This window comes from Schistocerca americana, chromosome X (assembly GCF_021461395.2).
Source record: "Schistocerca americana isolate TAMUIC-IGC-003095 chromosome X, iqSchAmer2.1, whole genome shotgun sequence".
Taxonomy (NCBI): Eukaryota; Metazoa; Arthropoda; class Insecta; order Orthoptera; family Acrididae; genus Schistocerca; species Schistocerca americana.
Genome location: NC_060130.1, coordinates 335,310,551 through 335,327,500, shown reverse-complemented (window position 1 = coordinate 335,327,500; position 16,950 = coordinate 335,310,551).

Here is a 16,950-nt window from a genome sequence, read left to right as displayed (position 1 = left end):
CCAGTTAGTGAAAAAATAAGCTTCCTGAGTGTCAGACTAAATTTGTGACTGTATTTAAGCATTTCTTGCTGAAAGTACTCAACTCACCATTTTAAAGAAATAACATTGACAAATGTAAATGTAGTTTCAGGAGCACCCAAATAGGGTATGGCAGGGCCAGTACTGTTCTAATAAACTGACCATTAATTATCTAGTTGACACTGCTGATGGCTCCATGACATCATTGACGGATGACAGTGTTGTCTGTCAGATGGCTGCAACCCATGACGAGTGTAACAAAATGGAGGAAGACCTGCAGCTGCTAGAGGGACTGGTTGCTGAACCCGGAAATAAGTAAGTATAACATATTGCCCATGAATACATGAAGAGATCCTCTACTGTTTGATTATGTGGTTGGTAACAAATCACAGGAAATTATAACTACTATAAAATACCTAGGAGTAACCATATAGAGAACCTCAAGTGGAATGACCACATAAAAAAAACTGTAGGAAAACAGAAGTCCGGATAAGATTCATTAGCAGAATCTTAAGGAAATGTAATACAGTATAAACTCAATAGCATGAACTGGTTATCATAAAAAATGTTGCCCCCAACAGAAATACATTGTTCTTATGGGAGGTTTTATTGGTTAATAGCAATTCTGGTTAAGATAATTTACAAACAATTTTTAAGTACCTAGTGTAATTAAATTTAATTGTAAGACAAATTTCTGATGTTACAGTATTTTTAATTGTTAATTTTTTTCTGGATTGAATGTAAGGAATGAAACTACAAAGCTAACTACCCATTGTTGTCTTGTTTATAACATTTTGTAGTTGGCAGCTACGATTATCACCTCAACAATCACTGTGTACAGTACATTTAAATAAACTCATTAATGTGTGAATAAACATTTACAAAAGTATTTAGTGCCAGGTGTTCTTTTTCTCATAACCAAATGGAGTTAGAATACAGAATAAAAATCAGAAAATAGTAGCACGTGCAACATTGCAAAGAGGAAACAGGGAGCTCTAACTGTACTGGTAAACTCTGATATTCTAGGTGAAGTGAACTGTGATACACAGAAAACAGAAATTGCAGATCAGTTTGGAATTTCCCAATCTACTTTATCTATGATAATTCGTAATTGAGAAAAATTGATTAATGAAGCTCCATCAGGTTCCTGAAACAAATCTAAATGACTTATGTGGCCCTTAGTACAAGGACATCAAGACGTTAGTGCTAGTATGGTTCAATCATATGCATGCACCAAACATATCTTTAAGTGGCCCTGTGATTCAATCAAAAGAAAATAAGATTGCCAAAAATATATTCATCATACTTCAGTAGTTCTGCTGGTTGGCTGTATTGGTTCCTAAACAGACATTCAGTTTCATCTGTACAAGTTTTTGGTGAAGCAAATAAAGTTGATGAAGAAAGTGAGAACAGCTGATTGCATGAATTTGGTTGAGTGAGGAGAAGCTATGCCTCATGTGATATGTTCAATATGGATGAAACTGGACTTTTCTACAAACGTTTTTCAAATCACACACTCGAGATAAAATCTACATCTACATCAACATCCATATCAATACTCCGCAAGCCACCTCACGGTGTGTGACGGAGGTTACTTTAAGTACCTCTATCAGTTCTCCCTTCTATTCCAGTTTTGTATTGTTTGTGGAAAGAAATATTGTCGGTATGCCTCTGTGTGGGCTCTTATCTCTCTGATTATATCCTCATGGTCTCTTCGTGAGATATACATAGGAAGGAGCAATATACTGCTTGACTCCTCGGTGAGCATATGGTCTCAAAACTTCAACAAAAGCCCGTACCAAGCTACTGAGCATCTCTCTTACAGAGTCTTCCACTGGAGTTCATCTATCATCTCCGTAATGCTTTCATGATTACTAAATGATCCTGTAATGAAGCGTGATCCTGTGCTAAGTGCTAAGTTTTATGGTGGATAACTCAGCAAACAACATTTAACTGTTGCCCCTGGATGTAATGTGGATGACAATGAGAAGTTTTATCCCTGGAATATCAATAATTCTGAGAAACCATATTATTTTAAAATGTAAATATGGATATTTTACCTTACATCTTTCACCATAAGAAAGCTTGGATCAACAGTACATCATAACACAAGTGGCTTCTTCATCTCAACAGTCAAATGGTTTCTGAAAGCAGATGTGTTCTTCTTATACTGGACAGATATACTGCCCATAATGTACAGGATCTGAACCTAACCAACATAAAGGTTCAGTTTTCTCCACCAGATGCAACAAGGCACAAGTCAGCCCATGGACCAAGGCATCATTTCTCTCAGGAAGACAGGTTATCACATGAGATTTGTAAGAGCTGCAGTTTGTGCTGTAATTTGCTTGATGCAGTAACAGCAATCACAGCAACCTGAAACTCTGCTTCACCACATCATATACAGAAAGGCTCTAACAGAGCATGGAGACATAGCAAAACTAAAGATATCCTTAAGTTAGATGTTGTTATTTCACCTGATGAATGGACAGTTCTGCAAGATGTTGTTAATCCAGGGATTAGTTTTGGGAAATTCGTTAGTGCACACAACATTGTTGCTGTATGCATTTCAGTGGCATCTGATGTGTCAAATGCTGTGACTGAGGTGCAACAAGGATCATCAGATGAAAGTGAGGAAGAGGAGAATACAGATACCATCCCACCCACCCATCAGGAGATGTGTACACTCTTGGACAGTTTGGAATGATTTGCTTCAACATCTGACATCACTGCTGGGTTTATGGACACTATAGATACAATTGGTTGTGAAATTACAAGATATTTTTGTTCCTCTTGACATCAGTGAACCATGCTTGAATTTTTTTCAAGAAGATACTGTAATTTTTGAGTAGTTGTACTTTTACAATCACTTAATGGTGTTATATGTCTACAGTAATATAATGTGACTGATAATATAGTGTATTACACACTACTGTACTACAGTATATGCATACATATTAAAATCTGTGTTTTTCACTTAATACAATTTTTTAAACAAACCCTTCATTTTTTGATCCTTTGAAATTCATGATAATGAGCTTATACTATACTTCCATGAAAGAAGTGCCTTACATTTTACTTGTCTGGCAGAATTTTGAGTACTGCTCATCAGTCTAGGATCTTAATAGGTTAGATGAATAGAAGAGAATAGAAGTTCACATGGAGAGTAGTTTGCTCTATCTTAAGTAGTTTTTATCATCTTATTTTGTTTAATTGGTGCAAGAGCGTTACAGAGATGCTCGACAAAGTACAGTGGCAAAAGCTACAAGCCAGGCATTGTGAATCACAGAGAGGTTTACTGTTGAATTTCTGACAGTGTGCACTCCAAGAAAAACAGGAAAACATATTTTTTCATTTGATATTTGTATTGTAGAGTTATCACACCAAGACAATTATATAACTTACAGCTTGTATAGAAACATAACTACAAAAATTGTGTAGAAATGAGAGGAAATAGAGAGGTACCAAAAGTACCCACTGCTACACACCATAATGTGGTTTATGAAGTATAGATGTAGATAATCTATATTTCTGTATGTGATGAGTTTATGAGTACTAGTCCTAACATTCATCATGACACTCTCGAAATTGCTAGAATGATGGGGTTTGATGAATTGCTTGCCCTTGCTGCTGCAAGATCTGATTGAACATTTGCTGCTATTGTTGGTTCTTCTGTAGCTGCCACTTCAACAGTTTTTTTTTTTTTTTTGTGAATCCATTATGGGCTTTGATTTTGCCAACTGAAAGAGGCACACACTTATTTAACTGTTGTAACATTTTTGTTTTTTACTGTTGTATAGTAGAGATCCCAGAGGAATGCATACAGATGGAAGCAATGACAAGGCTAGAGCAGAACTGCAATCATAGTCTAAACTATGATCTAGTGTAGGAACATTTGAAGTAAAATCGCACAATAACACAAGTTGTAAAACCAAACTTACAAGTAAGTAACAGAAGTGAAGTCCAAGAGACAACAAGTCCATAGCAATGATCTGATAGCTGCTGCAGTGACAAGGCATACATAAATTCTCAGTGAACACTGGTTGCAGACTGTAGAGGTACTTGCTTCATGCACATACCACAACCATGGCTGCTGCCTCCAAGTTGTGATTAGTGTACCATTTGAGGTGGTGTCTGAAGTCTCACATGTGTAGCATCTTTGGGGCATATGAATAGTTATGAGCTTCATATTACAGTCTGATGGAGATACTAAAGATACAGAAGGCCTTATTTCACAGAAACCTAAGACAGATCATGCAGTGAATTCCCCACACTTTTTGTACCAGTCCCAGTATTTTTTGACAATTTTGAATATTATATTAAGTTAAACCGAAAAGCAATATGCGTGGGTGGGTATTTGCAAAAATTTACCCATAGAAGTAGGGGGACAAGACAAAAATTTTCTTTTTGGTATAAAAATGTTGGCCAGTTTCAAGACATGTTATGCCACAAAAAATAAATTTATGGGTGACACACCCACACCCACAAAAACACACACACATACACACACAAACACACACACACACACACGCACACACACACACACACACACACACACACACACACACACACACACACACACACACACACACAATTCATTGTATACCAAATAATTTCTTGTCATTCGTTCAACATTTATTCCAGGTAGATTACTTTGATACTTAACAGATATGCATCCTTTCAAACTGTCTTCAAAGTACACCTCTCTGTATTATTATAATTATTATGGAAGTGGCACATTTTTAATCTCATGGTCTGAAATTGTGATGTAGTGACATCCAAACAACCATAAGATATACAGCAATTGTTAAAGCTGTAGTGTTATCCAGTATGACCAGCCACATAATGCTACAACTGGTTAAATGAGAGTTTTAGTGAAATCATGAGAATTTCAGAGAATTCAGTAGGGAATAAAAAATCTGTATTCCAGATCTGGGGGGGGGGGGGGGGAGATAGCAAGTGCCCCTCTTTTCTGTCCTCTCCTCCATCTTTGTGGACACATATGACTTTATGGACATTATACAGAGAAGACAGATAGCATATAGCTCATGCTCAAGGACAAAATGAAGCAATAATTTGATACTTATGTGGGACATGGAACTGATGACAGTTAAGTGATCCAAGGGATCTGAAATGCTTTGTAGAGACTTTAAGGCAACTACAAATTCGTAGTCAGTAATATAAACGCACTCAATAACTAGTTCAGAAGAGTTTCTGTCAATATGAGCAAGAGAACAACGTTTTTAAAAATTGTATCTCAAAATTAAATATTTACAGTCACCATTGGATCAGAGACCAACAAATGAATAATAATATTTAACACACCCTTCAGTCATACTATCACAAATGCATTAGCAATATTTCAAATAAATGGCAGCATGATCCTGTCCTGCCTCCAGTGTGCATGAATAAAGTGCTGGCCCAACAAAAGCAGCTCCATACTAAAATAAGTCACATATTTAAGGCACGTATGTATTGAAATTAGCATTGCACCATCTAAGCAACGTTTATCAGCAATTGACACCCTTCCTTACCTCACCAACATTACATTATTAGGAAATGAATACTGTATCTCCAGAGCTGTGAAGAGATTGAGGCCTCTTTATTTATTAATATGTAAACCATACAATTTGGATGATCTTATTTAATGAAGCAAGCGTTCTTAACAGTCACGAGCAAGTTTCACTTGGCTCTCTATTTGGCAAACTACATACACTATGTGATCAAAAGTATCCAGATACCTGGCTGAATATGATTTTCAAGTTCGTGGTGCCCCCTGTCAATAATGCTGGAATTCAATACGGTGTTGGCCCACCTTTAGCCTTGCTGACAGCTTACATTCTCACAGGTATACATGCAGTCAGGTGCTGAAGGGTTTCTTGCGGAATGGCAGCCCATTCTTCATGGAGTGCTGCAGTGAGGAGAGGTATCGATGTGGGTCAGTGAGGCCTTGCACAAAGTCAGCATTCCAATACATCCCAAAGGTGTTCTATAGGATTCAGGTCAGGACTCCGTTCAGGCCAGTCCATTACAGGGATGTTATTGTCATATAACCACTCTGCCACAGGCCACGCATTAAGAGCAGGTGCTCGATCGTGTTGAAAGATTCAGCCGCCATCCCCACATTGCTCTTCAACAGTGGGAAGCAAGAAGGTATCTAAAACGTCAGTGTAGGCTTGTGCTGTGATAGTGCACTGCAAAACAACAAGGGGTGCAAGCCCCCTCCATCAAAAAGATGGCCACACCGTAACACCATCACCTCTGAATTTTACTGTTGACACTTCACACACTGGCAGGTGACATTCATCAGGCATTCACCATACCCACATCCTGCCATCGGATCACCACATTGTGTACCATGATTTGTCAGTCCACACAACGTTTTTCCACTGTTCCATCGTCCAATGTTTACACTCCTTACATCAAGCGAGGTGTCATTTGGCATTTACCTGTGTGATGTGTGCCTTATGAGCAGCCGCTCGACCATGAAATCCAAATTTTCTCACCACCCTTGTAACTGCCATAGTACTTGCAGTGGATCCTGATGCTGTTTGGAACTCCTGTTTGATGGTCTGGATAGAAGCCTGATTATTACACATTACGGCCCTCTTCAACTGTCAGAAGCCTCTGCCAGTCAACAGACAAGGTAGGACTGTACGCCTTTGTGCTGTATGTGCCCCTTCACGTTTCCACTACACTATCAGATTGAAGGTTGAGGGTTAATTTTGGGGAGGAGACAAAACTGCAAGGTCATCGGTCTCATCAGATTAGGGAAGGATGGGGAAGGAAGTTGGCCATGCCCTTTCAAAGGAATCATCCTGTCATTTGCCTGAAGCGATTTATGGAAATCATGGAAAACCTAAATCAGAATGGTCAGATGTGTAATTAAACCATCATCCTCTCAAATGTGAGTCCAGTGTGTTAACCACTGTGCCACCTTGCTTGGTATATCACATTGGAAACACTGGACCTAGGAATGTTAAGGAGTGTGGAAATCTCATGTAGATATGTATGACACAAGTGACACCCAATCACCTAAGCACGAACAAAGTCCGTGAGTTCTGCAGAGCACCCCATTCTGCTCTCTCATGATGTGTAATGACTACCTGGCAGTGTGTGGCAGCACACCGCACCTATGTAAGTTTTTGGGAGTGTCTGGATACTTTTGATCACATAATGTGTGTGGAAAGCCCTTGGCAGTATAAGGAGGTGCACATCAATATGGAACATGCACAGCTCTTTCACACCAGTGCACACAATTCCATACAACAAACTGAGGCACTTACGGCAAGATAATGGTAAGCCATATTAAGTTAATTCTGCAGGACAGTCATTTGAATGTTCATAAAGTTCATAAATCAGGTAATGGACATAACAGGTGTATTTCTTATATTGTAAGATTCTACATATGTTACAGTGTTCTTCTCACATGAAATAAAACTTTTTTAACTACTGCACGCTATGAAAAACAATATTAAGTATAAGGAATAGATACAGTTCTCTGGCTTGTGATAGTGTATCACAAAAGATTCACTGCCAAAATTTGGCTTTACCAATTGGTATTAAGTGTAGTATGAAATACGGCCATCAGTTAATGTTGATTGAATAACCTGTTCTGTGGCTTTGTACTGAGTAAGGGATAAATAATATCTGTGATGCACTACAGGTATATAGGGAAGCAGGTCTATGATGATAGACAATTTCTCATGCTGCATAAGAATAGGCCGACAATAATCTGGTCATAATCTGTGAAATCTATATTGGACATCTATGCTTTTCAACATTAATGTCATGGAAGTCTCTTTGAACAGTGTGTTTCAGGAAAACTGAATCAGGATCTGAGACCAAAAATTTGAATACAGTAGCTTTTGATTAGTTACTATAATATACTGTCTATTTTTTGCTGTATTTCTTAATGTTATGTGCTGATGAGGAATTTCGCTGAACTCTAGATAATCATCTTGTGTTATAACTGTCATGGCTAATTTCTTTTCTGCTCTGTTTTTCTTGGCAATATCAAACCACTCAGTGGGCGAGAAAACTTGGCTTGCATGTCTTCTTCAGTATTACTCAATGGTCGCAAAATTTCTATATCACAGGAGTTGTGTGTGACCAGGAATCAAAACCTGTTTTTAGTTTCTTTGCATATGTCTTTACATAGTAGTGATGATGACATGCACATAAGAGTCCTATTCTCCTTTTGTCCAGCACAGTTGCCTGAATAGTATACTATTTTGGAAGCACTGTTGTTTGGCCATAGAAATTTAAATATATAGCTCCATATCGTATCAATGCTGGTTCTTGCAACATGCTCAGTCCACATGTACATGATTCCAGTGCCTGCTTCACAGTCATATTTATACATGTTGTACACCCGTAGTTTTCACTTGTAAAGAGCACTCCGACAAACCAGTTGGGATGATTACAATATTGAATCAGTTTCTACTTAACCTCTCTAATAATGGCTGTTTTTATCCCTCACATTAGGGTACAAAGTGATTCCAGTATAAAGTACTGATTGTCATCTCCCAATCAAGATAAACCTTTTTGGGATTCTCATAATTGCTTTAGTGACCTCAGTAGGTCATAATGCTTTGAATGTGCTTGTGAACTTCTGTCACTTCAGGTGGATATTTCTGATGCTTTTTATGGTGCCACCTCTGGTCTGTCTTTACGTAATGGCATCCATCCACCCTTCAGGGATGATGGTGTAGCATGCTTGGTTCAGAGTCTGCAGCGTCTGCTGTGGCTAAAAAGTCCCACTCAAGAGTGGCCGTCCCTACTGCAGTTTGGGCATGTGAAATTTGAGGGACTTCAAACAGAAGCCGCTCTGTCTCTTCGTTTTGTTCTCTTCCCGATTTGTTCCTGTGTGCGTTCGTCCTCTGAGAGCTTGACGCCATTGCGCACAGTTACTCGCCACTTGACATGGTCATCTGCAATGCTTTCCCTGTGACTTGGATTGATTCTGATCTTGGTCAGGTCTCTCTTGCAGACATCCTTGAAACGAAGATGCGGTCGTCCCACTGGCCTCACACCCTCCCAAAGTTCTCCGCACAGCAGTTGTTTCAGTATCCGTTCAGGATCCATGCACCTGACGTGTCCCAACCATCTTAGACGTCGATGACTCAGGAGTGCAAAGATGCTGGTTGTGCTTGCATGATGGAAGACTTCAGTGTTGGGTACTCTATCTCTCCAAGAGATCTGAAGGATCTTCCGGAGACAGCGAAGATGGAAGCTGTTGAGTCGAGATTCTTGCCTAGAAAGAGTTGTCCATGTCTCACAGCTATAGAGAAGGGTGCTTATAACACAAGCGTTGTAGACTTTTAATTTAGTTTTTGTGGTAAGCAGTCCGTTGTTCCATACTCTGTTTTTCAATCTAGCCATGACAGACGATGCCTTTGCGATTCTGTTAGTGATTTCAGTGTCCATGGACAAGTTGCTACATATTGTGGATTCCAAGTAGGTAAAGTTATCAACTACCTGGAGAGGATTGCCATCAATGCTGATGGATGGAAAGTTGGTAGTGCTCTGCGCCATGATCTTAGTCTTTTGAAGGTCGATGAGTAGACCAAATTTTTCAAAGCCATTTGATAATTTGTTGATTATATACTGCAGCTCATCTTCTGTGTTCGATACTAGAGCTGCATCGTACACATATAACAACTCACATAAGAACTGTATTTACTTTGGTCTTGGCCTTGAGGCAAGCGATGTTGAAAAGATTTCCATCAGGTGTTGTATGTAGATACACTCCCTCCTCACAGTCTTCAAAGGCAAATCCGAGCAGAAGGGAAAAGAAAATCCCAAATAATATAGGAGCTAACACACACCTCTGTTTCACACCGCTATTAACAGGGAATGCTTCTGCTGTTTTACCGTTGAAGCAGATTGTTGCTTGTGTTTTCTCATGGAAAGAGACAATTATCTGTAGTAGTTTAGGTGCGCATCCAATCTTCTGCAACAGTTTGAAAAGCCCATTTCTGCTCACTAAATCAAATGCTTTAACAAGGTCAATGAAAGCAATATAAAGTGGCCTCTGCTGCTCATGACATTTCTCTTGTAGCTGTCTTAAGGAGAAGATCATATCTACGGTTGATCGGCCGGGGCTGAAGCCATACTGAGGTTCTGGATAGATTCTGGAAGCTAAGATTTGTAATCGCATTAGGATGACTCTTGCATAAGCTTTCCCGGCTACACTTAGTAATGAAATGCCTCGGTCATTGTTACAGTTGTGTCTGTTCCCTTTCTGTTTATATAGAGTAACTATCCTCGAATTCCGCATACTCATCGTGACATAACCTTCTTCCCAGCTGGTTGTAATAAGTGAAAATAAATGTTTGAGAAGAACAGACTTGTTATACTTAATAACCTCTGCAGGGATCCCATCTTCACCTGGGGCCTTTCCATTAGCAAGAGAATCTATTTCTCTACTAAGTTATTCCATTGTAGGCATTGCATCTAGTTCCTCCATAACTGACATTTGTTTGATGGCGTCACATGCATCCTTGCTAACTTCATTCTAGGCTCCATACAACTTGAGGTAGTGTTCAACCCAGCATTCCATTTTTTTGCCTTCATCAGTAATGACTTGACTTGTCTTGGACTTCAGAGGAACTGTTTTTCTGACAGTTGGTCCAATTGCTTTCTTAATACCATCGTACATTGCCGTAGCATCCCCAGAATTGGCCGCTTTCTGTATACCTGTACATAAATTCAGCCAGTAGTTATTTGCGCATCTCATGGATGTTTGCTGCGCCCTGTTCTTTGCTTCTCATAGGTGATCTCGAGTTCTTTCATTTGGGTTTCGTTTGTAAGCAAGCAGGGCTTTCCGTTTAGCCTCAGTGACTGGTTCCATTTCTTCCAAATTTTGCTCATACTAGTCCTTATTTCTTTTTCCTTTTATTCCATAGGCCAATACTGCTGAGTTGTAGATTGCACCTGAGAGTTTTGCCCATTTCTTATCAACATTCCTTTCTGCTTGCACGTTTCCTGGGAAAGCACTTTCAAAATTACTGACAAAATCCTGCTTTCTTTGTGTGTCATGAACATGATCTGTGTTGATATGGGAATGACCTCTCGGTTTAGCATGGTGACATTTCTTAGGAGTGAGCCTCAATGTGCATGCCACCAGGGCGTGGTCAGTGTTGCAATCAGCACTATGATAACTTCATGTCAGTATCACATTTTTGAGACCAGTACGCCTAGCTATGACTAAGTCAAGTTGATGCCAGTGATGAGAGTGCGGGTGTCTCCAAGACACCTTGTGCTGATCCTTAAGCTGGAAATATGTGTTTGTAATACAGAGGTCAGAGAATCAGCAAACTTCAAGCAGTCTCTGGCCATTTTCATTAATTTTTCCAACCCCATGATGTTCCAGGCAATTTGGCCATACGTCAATATCTGATCCAACTCTAGCATTTAAGTCCCCTAGAATACATAGTGTCTCGATGCTATGTACCTTGGCTATTCTGACGCTGAGTAAATCATAAAACAGATCCTTCTCTTCCATTCTGGATGATAAGGTGGGAGTGTACACATTTAGGATGTTGACAGTGCCACTTGAGGAGCATATTTTCAAAGCAATAATTCGCTCTGTTCCACCGGATGGTGGCACAGTACTATCCAGGAGTTTGTTTTTAACAGCAATTCCTACATCATGAAGTCTTTGCTCGTCTTGAGACTTCCCCTGCCAGAAGAATGTGTAATTATCCTCCCTGATAGAGCCCACGTCCTGGAAGCCGCGTATCCTGCAGTCCTGCGATGTCAACATTCAAACGATGGAGCTCTCTGTCAATTACGGCAGTCGTACGATTGAAATCAACCTCTTGGGCATCGTCAATGTACCTTGGACACATGGTCCTAACATTCCAGGTGGCAGTACGAAATAGGGATTTCTTTCTTATTTCATTTTTGTTGTTGGTAGGTGTACTATACCAACCCGCTTGTCAAAGATTACTTCTAAGCTCCACACACCCCGTGAAGCAGGCGGATAGTGGCGGGACAGCACCTTATTGTCTGGGGGCTGCCCAGCTTGAAGCGGATGGTAGCTGTCCAATGAGATGCAATTATGTCTACCACCGTCGGAAGTGGCTCCTGGCACTCGAGTCTTACGTCAATCAGACAGAGCTTATAACTGGTAACTGCCTCTTCCCGTGTTGTGCTGAAGTTCTTGGACATCACTGAAGTGTCCTCTCCAGGGTGCTACAAGCCTGAGCGATAAATATGAAGACTCGTGAGTTGCCCAATCATCACGGTCTCCCTCTCGACCTAAATGATAATATCCAGAGCAAAGGCAAGCCAATTCGTCTGGTATCACTTCGGTTGCAGGAGCTGCCGGAAGGGGACGTAGTGCGCCTTCCAACTGCCTTTGGGGGTCCACTCCAGATTTTCTTTCAGGGTTTTCTCCCTTAGCTTTCATCCCTCCCGAGACTAACCACAAGGCAGTGGTGTGTTAAGGTAATTAGAGAAAGAAAAGGAATAGTAACTGAGGAGAGGGTAGGGAATAGGATATATAGGATATAGGATATAAGACAGGTCATTGTGAGGCACACTTTGTCTGGCTCCTCTGCTGAGACCTGCCCAGCTAGGTTTGACCTGCCAGTAGCTACGCTATCACCAATATAGCTCTCAGCTTCCTTGGACCACATAAATTCTCCTGCCCAAATGGACAGTGCTATGATAGGGCGGTACCTCATGGGAGTCATGTCTTTACAAACTCTTTAATACTACTGACTTTCTTTGCAACATTTTCCACTCTTCTTCTCAATTTGTGTAGCCTGTGAATGGAGAGAAAAGCATTTCTCTCCATTCACAGGCTTACAGATTTTGATATCTTCGCCTTGCACCTTAACGGTGCAGATAGTTGTGATCTTCCAGGAAGGCTCATCCGATTTTTTCTCATAGGAGTGTTTAGCAGGTGCCATTTGAGATACACAAAGAGGAGTAGTTGTTTTGTGTATCAACATTCTCTAAGTCCCAGACTCCATGTAATATTGTGAAATCTGCTTCTGCTGTCTTCGTCATTCATTTCTGATGGCAGGGACATGGACGTCCCATTTCTTTTGCAGCTAATTTCATTTTTATAGCACCATTGTGTAATTCTCACTCTTAAAAAGGAAAATAACATTTGTGTTATAACATGTTTATGAAAAAAATCATGTTGCAAGTAATAACAATACTAATACAGTATTATTTTGTTGTTAATAAATGGTGTTGTTTCAGTAAAATATCATTTTTAACGCTCTTCAACTGTGGTCAGTAGCCCTTCTCTCAATTCAGGCATTCGCTGCCATCATCAACACCTTCAATCCTTAATGGGTGAGAAGGCCACCTCTCTAACAACAAATGCTGAGTCTCCCTCTTTGTGGAAGGAAAAAAATTAAAAATTATGAAGAGAATCAACCTATGAACCTACATTGAAAAATAGTGCAATTTCCCATCTATATTGTAACATTACTAGATCAATTTAACACTTTAACAGCTATTTAATGGAAAGCCATAATAACCCCTATAGCAGGCACCTAGAGATGTTCATAACCAGTGTAAAACTGTTCATGGTTAATAGGCTCCATATAGATATCTTGGAAATGTCCCATGGATCACAATTCCATTAATTTCTTAGTATTGAGAGCTTTCTCCACTGTCATGGTAACCCACATTGTCACATGCTTCAGTATAGCATGCCACATAATTATATTTTGTTGTTGCTTACCTCTAATCACATGGATTTTGTCGATAATCTACATCTACAACACTCATCGCAAGAGGATTCGCTGTCAAAATGGTTGGCTTCTGTATCAGTCCTTAGTACATTTTTTTCATGCAAACAAGTCACACTGTTTCCTCTGTGATTCATCATCTTGGCTGTGGCTTGCCATACTAAAGCAAAAAAATGATGTACTTTGTCTCAGTGCAATACGTAACAACAGAGTGTGTTAGCCTCTTCATATACTACCCTGCCAGTGGTTTTCCACCCTCTAGCAGATATGAAAAACACAGATATCTCAATTTCACTGAGTGTATGGCTTACCAGCATCTAGCTTTGAGCACTATTGTATTTGAATCTAATTCACTCAATGAAGTATAATGTAATTACAGTTAGGCAAAGAGACATCGGCAGTAGTATATACAACCCAGAAGTTCCATGTCTATTTCCATGACAACAAGTTTTTTCCGTCTAATGGACCTTGTAATCGAGCGTTAATAACCATATTTGTCCCATGTAATATGGTACCAAAGCAGACACCTGAACAATAACAAAGATGGACTATATTTCTAGAAGCATACGAACATAAGATTTTTTTATAAGATAGTCATCCACAGTACCACCTCTAATGCTCTATTCAAACTTCTAGTAGACACAAAAGTAGCTCTAGCTACTAACAAGAATCACATCCTAGTGGTAGTGATTCAAAGGGCCCAACAGTTGTGGCTCAAACATTCACCGAGAGTGCATCACAACTTGTGCAGCATCACCAGTTGCCATTAGCTAATGGAATGTTGATAGTCTCACTGAATCCAGAAGAATGTCAGATAGTTATTCCAAAGCAAATCTCTAAGGAAATTTGAATTATGGTCAGTATCTGTCATCCCTGGCACACTCACCTGGACAATTTGGAACTGTTTTTAAAGTATATATGGTTGGTGGTGGCAGGCACAGTGTCTAGTTACCCATACATCACCAACATGCAGTCAGTTGCTACAGATCATATAATCTGAGGCCTAAGTAGTTTTCTCATATTTGATGATGATGATGATGTTTAGTTTGTGGGGCACTAAACTGCATGGTCATCAGCACACATACAAAGTCCTAATTTTTAGACAGTCCAGTTTTTACATCATCCAATCTAACCACTGTTACAAATGATGATGAAATGATGAGGACAACCCAAACACCCAGTCCCCGGGCAGAGGAAATATCCAACCTGGCCAGGAATTGCTCATGTTTGAAGTAAGCCTACTCACATACCACACAACACAAATAACCTGAAAATCCCAACAGAGATATTTTATGGTGGAAACCCATAAATGTTACTACACCTCCTCCACATTCAGCGATCTCCATCCTGCACCCAAAGACCTTGATTCTGGCAGCAGTAGAGAACACCCATGGCCAGATGATGTTCACTGCAGCCACCTGGGATAGTTGTCTGTGGCACCACCAAAACTATCTCTGTCTATGGTGGTCTTGCCAACTAACCACTAACAAATGAAGAACCTCAACACCATCAAATAATATCCCACGAAAAATTTCACCAGACATCACAGAACCAAGGACAGCACCCCATACAGGTGGCACCTTCAAGTGAAACAGTATTTCTCAGAAAGATTCTTTTAGGGAGATCCAGTGGAGGGTGGTCTATTGGCAGGTTCTGCCAATTACTTGTCTAACTACCCTGATATCTCCATGCCTATAAACACAGACTGTCAGAACAGTGCTCCAACACTGAACTTCCACATACTTAGCACATTAATAATCTGTCGGAGTCACTATCAGTCAAGTTGATTCTAGGCCTATTTGCTTTCCGTTTGGGTGAGGGTTTTCATGTCAGGTAACGTTATTGACAATAATGCTGTATCACAGCTGCCACTAGACCTGGAGGTAACTAACAACTAAATAGATGGGCCATGAAACCACCATGGCTCGATCAGCCAACTTCATATTACTGGGACATGCATCCACTGACACCAACATATGACACCCAAATTGAACAGTAACCATATGCTTGTTGCTATGCTCATGTGAAGTACTCACCAGTCTTCTACTATTATTGTCAACTCATGTCCACTATGGACTTTAAATAAAATATTCTATAGATTGTAGCTGTGATTAGTGGTTTCAAACTTTCGTTTTGTTCATTGATTCTCTTCTGTGCCAGTTTAGTTGTCATTGCTAAGTACTCATGCCTTCAATACAGGAACTTGTAAACCTGTTCTTGATATTAACTACATTAATATTTGTGATTTAATACATATTAGCATGTCACTGACAAACCAGACTCTTGCTCACCATAATTAGGAGGTGGCAGCTCATAAGATGAACACTTACTGCTGTTATCTTGGTGTAAACTGCTATTAGTATTGAAAACAATGCGCAAACAAATTCATCAGATACCATTACACATTTTCATTGGACACTGGACTATGATTTGTGTCTTTGTAACTGCTAAAGGCTGATCATTACACTTAATTTATATATGCCAAAGGACTTTTCTTTCTTTTCTTCAAACCACTACCAGTGAGGTTTTCCAGTGGAAATAATGGGAGCACAAGCTGAATCTTGTACTGGTGTTGCCCACATTGGTGAAAACCAGCTGCAAGCTCTTCCATATTGGGGTCTAATAAAAATTAGGATTATATTTAATTAGATTCAGTTCATAGATCTATGAGCAGTTTTTTTTCCTTTTCAATATTTATTAAAAAATTTTAATTGTTCCAGATAATTTAGAAGATGCTTTGTTTTCTTTTGTAATCAAAGACACATAGAAGACTTAATTTTTTCCCTAACCATGTCAGATCCTGCATCATGGTACCAAATGGTAAGAAGGCAGTTTTTTCTGTACCTGCATACTGACACTCTTTGTGTATAGATGGGCCTTAGTCTCTAGAGAGATTTTAAGCTGAGTAGTCTCTTGTAGCCATGTACCTCCTTTAAACATGAAAATCCTAATCGTTTCCCTTCTGTTGGTAATGTATACTCAGTTTTCTTCCAATATTGTGTTTAGGAACGTAAAGACACAAACTGCTTCCTATTTGTCAAGTAGGACCTCACCAAATTATGAGCTGTGCCTCGAATGACATAGTTCCACAGTTTTTCCTGCAATATGGTCGTATCAACACAGCCAAATGCTTTTGTAAGTCTAGAAAGATGCCACATACATGTTCTTTGTTATCTATTGCTTGAGTGACACCTTTGATTCAGTTGGATGCTGC